The sequence below is a fragment of the Montipora foliosa genome, chromosome 3, assembly GCF_036669935.1.
Source record: "Montipora foliosa isolate CH-2021 chromosome 3, ASM3666993v2, whole genome shotgun sequence".
NCBI classification, from domain to species: domain Eukaryota; kingdom Metazoa; phylum Cnidaria; class Anthozoa; order Scleractinia; family Acroporidae; genus Montipora; species Montipora foliosa.
Window position 1 is genome coordinate 21,327,846 of NC_090871.1, and position 7,500 is coordinate 21,335,345.

The window sequence follows — 7,500 nt, forward strand, 5'->3', positions numbered from 1 at the left end:
AATTAACACTAAGAACATTATTTTGTGGAGGATGAATTATTCGTCCAAATGAATTTAAACTTCATGTCCTTTTTTTGGAGCAAGGGAGTCCTTGAAAAGGTCACGATTCTTCTCCGTAAGGCTCTCAGCTAAATGTATTTTGTTCTCCACGGAGTAGCCGAGATCACGAATTGTTTTGTCCCTCAATCGTGTCCTTGCTCTGTACAATTTATCTTTACCGATCCGCCTTGTGAATTTGACTATAATTGAGCAGTGCCGACTTTCTTCCCCTTGTAAGACTTGCTTTGGGGCATTCGATGACTAACTGAGATATCGCTAATCGAGATATCAACACCTGCCAGTTTCCCCACATTTATAACGATAGCGTTAGTATTATCCTCAAGTGGTTCAGCAGGTTGTGGGATTCCCGTGACTTCAAGGCATTCTCTACGATCATATTGATTCTTCTTGTTGCTCTTTAGAAGATGGAGGCGAAACTGTCTCTCCAGCTGAACATTCTGCTTTTGAAATGCCTCAAATGATAATTTCAGTCTTGTTTTCAGTCCAAAGATCTTTCCTGTTAGCATCAGCATTCTTCAGTGACTTTAGCAACTCATCAAATTTCGCATCAACAAACTTCGTATGTTTAATGGCTTCATCAAGTGTTTTCCTTAGATCGACTATGGTGGACTTTAGCGGCACCAACTTCTCATCGAGCTTGTTGTCTAAGATAGTGGATAACTGCTCAGTTGTTATAGTAGACATCCTCTTATATATGAAGTATTAGAACACAATACAATAAATAAGAGAAGAAGACATAAAGAAAGCACAAAGATATATGATACCATTTCAGTCAGAGGCCAAAACGTCGCGGCCATCTTGTTCACCGACCCAAACTCTCTCCATGGTAAAATATTTTATTATTTCAGCATCTAGTCCTTGCCGAAGTATAGCCACGTCCAGGTAAAACGTTCATTAGAAGATCATCTTGGTTTGTGGTTTTAAAATATTTTAGCTTGTACATTAATCCCAACGCTGTCGATTGCATCTTGCATCTCCTTTATGGAGTTCTCGCGTAGATTAAAGTCCAATTTCGATTCTATATATGCAGCGACATTGTAGCCGTCCCGAACGCTTCCACCTTTTGGCATAAGGTGCCGTACTTGCTATGGAGCAAAAGTGATCACTTTTGCTCTCCTCGATTATTTTGTATTTCTTGCTTACTCTGCGATTTATTATTACGCTTCTTTCTTAATGCAATATTAACTATCAAATTACAAAAACACTGATTTTGTTGTTTATTTTGCTTCATATTCATGGCGTTGCAAAAGCGAGGCTAAAGGGTTGCACATCGCTACATCGACTGCAACTTCCTCTTCATCTTTGAACCGCGCTGAAGCTTCATTAAGTTTAGAGAAAAGGTTCGCGGGTGCGTTCCGCAAAACCATTCTCACGGGCGCGTTATTTAAGAAAGTGCCTAAATCTATACTTCATTTTAAAGCTTATAAAACCAAGAATGACGTGGGAATGTTTTTAACTGGCGAAATTAAATATAAAATGTACTGCGATCAGGAAATGCAAATGGCACGATGTTTATGTATGCGGCAAACCCGCGTTGGATTTTGGCTTTATGAAGTAAACAATGACTGCATAACACTTAGCAGATATTTTCCTTCAAAAGTGTGTCCGGGAATCGATCAACTTAAAAAAAAAAAGTTCTTATAATTCAAAGTTCAGCGACATGCGTTTCTTGAATTGACATAGCGTTGGGACTATCTTTAAACTCGGAAAGACAAATAAGCCAAAACCCGACACTTTTTCGCAGAGAAGGGGTTCCTTGCAGCGTTGGGCGAAATTTCAGGATTCTACGATGATACGCTGCCAGTCTACCTATCGTGGACGGGAACACAAAGGTGGCATCCGTTGCGTCACCTGTTGTCATGGATCTGGGACATATGACGTCACCACATTCCTCGAATGATAGCAATTCCATATAAAGATGTTATTGAACTAGCGTGAGGTCGGCACTGGGAAAATACTTGTCGAGTTCCCATGGCATGCTTCCGTATGACCTTGTAGCGCAGTCGGTAGAGCAGCGGTGAACCTATCCGGAGGTCGTGGGTTCGATTCCCACCCTAGTTAGAGTTTTTTTCTGTCCTTGTGTGGGCCCATTTCCATTAGTAGGGCTAACGCTCACATGGTTAATATGGGGTAGAAAACTAGCACTTCACATTACACTCTAATTAGTTAAGTCCGTTCAAATATAAGTGCTACACAGCCAACGGTTGCAAAAACGTAATCTCTCCTTGTACCCGTCATGTTAGTAGTTTAGAAAGTACAAGTTAAAAGGTGTTGATGTCTAAATTGTCTTACTATTCTGACACCTGAACCTTCTTTCTCTCATGTTCAGAAATTCTCAGCCTTTAATTAACCCTTTCACTTCTGAACTTGCCTAAACCGGCCGTACTTAGTATTTTACTCTGTCTAATGCCAGAAGATTTTACTCGTCAATGAGGATCCTTTGAAATTCTGCTGACGGCATTTTCTTTTGTTGAATCTCGTGTTGTCCGACGCCCAGTTGCCTTGTCCAAATTTCAAGAATTAGTCATGGTTTTGGTTAAGTCGAGACTGCTGCTGTTGTTAGTATCTAGAATCCTCTCTATTTGGTTAACTGTCATTATGGATGTCCGTCTAGAGTCCTCTGATAAAATGGCCAAGTCGTGTTGAATTACACAAAACTATGCCTAGGTGCTTTCTAGATTCATTTGGTCGTAAAACCACTGTTATTATTGATTGTTTTGAAGTTTTTATATAGATCGTCCTGCAAATCTCCTTGAAAGAACACAGACCTTCTCCAGCTATAAACACCACAACACCTTGAAAGTGTTGATTGGAATAACATGACCTCAAGGGACAGTTTGCTTTGCCAGTGAAGCTTAATTGGGGAGGGCGAACCTCAGATAAATATTTGACAGAGAACTCATTGTGGTAACTTAAAAAAGTCTTTTGCCAAGGGACCTATTACTTGCTGATAGAGGTTTTACTGTCAAGGATAGTTCTCAGAAGATGGAGTATCTAGAAAACCAAAAACGGAGAAATAATATTCGTGTGAATGGAATCCTGGAATCTGACAATGAAACTTGGAGCGAAGCAGAGATACTGAGGTTAAACAAGCGATCAAGGCGAACAGTTGGACATAATAGTCGACATCGAAAGGGCTCATCGGGTGGAAAGGCGGAAAATCAAGCGGAGTCAAGCGAACGAGAATCAGCCGAGAACCATCGTATGTAGATTAAGAGTCAGATTGGAAACAGAGGGAACACGTTTTACGCAAAGCTAAGAAGGAGAACCCTACCGATCTTTGTTTGAACTTGAAAATGGTTCAATTAATTTTGACCCAGATAGACTGGCGAGTTTAAATTTTAATCCTTTATTGGGCGAGTTGTCTGAAAATCTTAGCCTTTGTAAAAGACCTTGATCCTGACTTAAACTTTTACACACAATCTAGAGTTTGTCAATATTATTCAGTGTAGTTTCTAAAATATGTTAATTGAACATCGGAATCATTCATATATTTGAACAATAATATGACTGACTGACTATATTCGTGGCATTTCTCGGAAACTTGATAGCAAAGCTCTTTCTAACGTCATCCAAACTATCTACGAAAGTACTTTGCAATTTAACATAGCCGCCTGTTCCTGGTGTTTGTACCTTCAAGGGATAACCTCGCAGACGCCCCGTTTAGAGTACTCTCCTCTGGTGATTGCATGCTATCACCTGGCGTCTGGGAAGAGGTGGAGAAGCGTTGGTGCCCTCACTCTATCGATTTAATGGCTCTAGATTCCAATGCGCCTTTTGATGCTCAAGGCTCCCGCCTCCTGCATCTTACCCCTTGGCCCACTAAATACTCCGTCGGAGTCAGAGTTTTTAGTCTGACCCTCCATCATTTAGATAACGCCTACGTGTTCACGTCTTTAGCTTTGGTCGGGATAGTGCTTCGGATACTGGCCTCATAGCCCTGTCCTTTTACCATTGTCGTTCCGGGCCTTTTCCCGCGTCGTTACTGGTGGCCAGTTATCTCAGGGCGTGCTCGAGATACCGTAATATACCAATCAGTGACAGGTTCCGGCAATCCTACTTTTCTAGAAAAAGATCAACTCTTCTACTTGAAAAGAGCATAAAAATTAACTTTCTGCATTTATTTTTCATAGAACAAAATGCAAAATTTTTACCTAACCCTAACCCTAAACCCAAAAAATGCTAGCATAATTAACGAAAAAAGGCCTAAGAAGGGGAAATAAAAGCTTTTCAGGCTCACTGCAGTGTAAGTAAGGGGGTCTCAAAGGGATTACGGCATTTACGGTTAATGGCTTTACTTCGGCTTGCGGCTCAAAAGTCACCCGGGGTCAAATTCGAATCTAGTTTGCATTATTGAAAAATAGTCTATTAAACCTCTCTGAAGTCTGTAATAACCCATTCCGGAGTGAAAAAAGGCACCCACGAAACAAAACAGTTATTATGATAACCCGCTCAGTTTAGACTTTTGAAGAAAAAAAAAACACATCTCTGTTTGTCGTAGATTGACGTAGAATTTGATTTTTTTTTCGCAGATTACAAGGGTTTGACTTTTATGAGATTGCTTGTAACCGCAAAAAAGGTACCTTTTTTGTTCTTTTGATAGGAACGTTTCTAAATCGCAAAAAGGTACCTTTTTCGCGCTTTTTAAGAGATCGCTTCTAACTGAAAAAAGGTACCTTTTTCGCGCTTTAAAGTTTTGTTTGGTGAAGTGAGAAATGCATGAAAAGTGGACAATATTGACGTCAAAATATTTTCACTCGAAAGCTTAAAATACCCGCCTTTTTTTCTCTAAAAAGGTTCTTTTTTTAACTTTTCACCTGATAAACTAGCATTAACAAAAAAGGTAAAAATTTTGCATGTTGTTCTATGAAAAATAAATGCAGAAAGTTAATTTTTCTGCTCTTTTCAAGTAGAAGAGTTGATCTTTTTGTAAAAAAGCGGAATTGCCTGAACCTTTCACTGATTATATACGCCTCGGTGTTTTGGGCCACCATGATGTGCTTTTATTTCCCACTTCAGAAAATGACATCCTTTCGTATCCTTTGCCTTTGGATGTTTCGGCGTTTAGAGTGTCTATCTAATTCCGGTACGTATTTTCGTCTAAGGTGGGTTTCTCTGCTGCGGTGACTGCTCGTATCCAAATGACAACTGTTTTCAATTCTGCCAAGTAATTTGCATCACACATCTAACAAGCTTAAAATTGACCTTGTTCAAATAAACGCCAGAATAAACGAACTCGACTCCGCCAGAGCTTTTAAGGCCCATCAACACCAGAAATCGAAACTGGAGTATGAATTTTCAGTTTTTCTGGCATCTTTACAACCGCAAAAGACTCAACTTTCAACGTTATCCAAAAATGTTGTTCTATTTGTAATCTGGAAAGATGGCAAAGGCAAAACAAGGGTGCACATCGACTGGTGTCCGTTCCTAGGTTTACAGGGTAAGCATATCTTATCCTGTCCTACTCGGTTATCCGCTGGCACGGTGGACTCTCTCATTGGGAAACTGCGATCCATTTTCAACGCCTTGGGCCGTAATGGTGACTGGGACGATCGCTTCGGTTTTCGAAATCGTGTCACGTATTTGTCCGTTAAACAATATCTTAGATCCATTCAGTCTGAACAGTGCCATGCTAGAGTGTCTCTTTTTTCATAAGTTTAAGAAAATTGTGTATCATTTAAGGGGCCTTCTGTTAAGCAAAAGCATCTCTCCTTCGGAACGTTACATTTACGCTCGCGATTTCGCGTTTTTTTTTTTCGCTCGATTTTTTCTCACGTGACAGGCAGAATTAAGACAGCTGACATTTTTAGAGATGTTTTGTTTTTCATCAACGCGTGGGCAACACTTTAAATGAAACATTCCAGAGCGTTTGCAGTTAACCAAACTGCTAATCCTGCTATTTGCCCAGCTCGGAATTTACAGTTTTTTGTCGATCTTTGTACATCTATGCGCGTCTTCCTTTCCACTGGTTTTCTTTCCCGTCCGACGTCAAGGAAAAGGGGTATTTGCAATGCTCCCCTTCTAGCTTCTACCATGCAAGCCAGGCTCATTATGTGCCTTTCATCTCTTGGTATTAACGAAGGCGAATCGGTTCACGCTTTTAGGGCTGGAAATTCCATCCTCCTTAGGCTTCTGAGTGTGTCTAAAGTGGAGGTAGCGAGACACATTGGATGGAAATCTACTGCTCTGGTTGACTACTATACTCAAGTTGACAAAATGATGATTCAACCGCTTCTTCAGAAGTCTTGGCTCGTAGTACTGTTGACATTGGAGACGGTTCTTCAGCGGAAAATCTTGGTAACACTTTCCCTGAATGCAACACTCTATCAGGCTTTACGTCGGCTTTGTTATAAGCTTTTTCTAACTTAGTGTTTGTTTTGGGTTTAGTTTTGGGATAAGGAAGTTTAGTTACGGGTGTATGAGGTCGGGGAGGCTGGTAGAGACCTTACGTTCTTGGACTGTCTTACTCCTCCGAGCCATGGACTCCAATGTCCCGTAACTTATCTCTCGGGTTCTCATGCCTTTTCTTAAGCTAGCGCCCACTGGGAGTAGTTTACTATGTAAGAACGTCCAGAGTACAACTCAAATCCACAACTGGATACCCTGTACGATTTGCAGGGTTTAACAGACTGAAGATGAGATGAAAGGTTGTGGAAGACATGAGCAAAGGGGTGGTCAACGGAGAACTTTAGCAATGACAAAGACCAGGAGGCCATGAGTAAGAGCTTGCCTCTCCCATGCAAGTCCTATGAGTCAACCTTCGCGCGTATATTTGTATTTTTAGAATGCCACGAGTTCTTCAACTCTGCACGCACTATTTAGAATAGCCAATCAGAATAATTATTGTCAAACAAAGACAAAAATAGCAAAAACAATGCATGCAAATTGTGCAAATTGATGTAAATGTCACAGTGAGTCTCCTGCTAAAGGGTTAGTTCTAAAATTTGAAAGATACGCGCTAACGTTGGCGCAAGGATATAGTGTATATTGAGGCTCCTTGTCAGACGCGAACGGCAGAAAACCATGGGTCTTAGGAGCAAAAACAATAGGTGTACATGCCCTGCCCGTGCGTTTTACATCTTGGTCGTCCTGATACCGAGGTAAAATAACTAAATTCGAAACTCTGTCCACGCCAGCCACGCCTTACTCAAATTAACTGGCATCCAGTCCCTGTGCGGTGGGAGAATTAGTTATCTACATGTCTATATAGCGCAAAGAAAAATGTCCAAAACAATAATAACTTTGTTACAAGAAAGTTCGCACATACGTTCCATGCCGAAAGACTTGGAATGATTACAAGCAATTGGCATAATGTGAAGTTGCATTGTTATGACGACCACGCAACCGTCGTAAAAGTAACAATTAGGGAGCTAATAAGCACGCGTGTTTTTGAGACGCGGACGGCAATCGGAAGTGAGCTGTTTTCCCTTTTAACTTGAC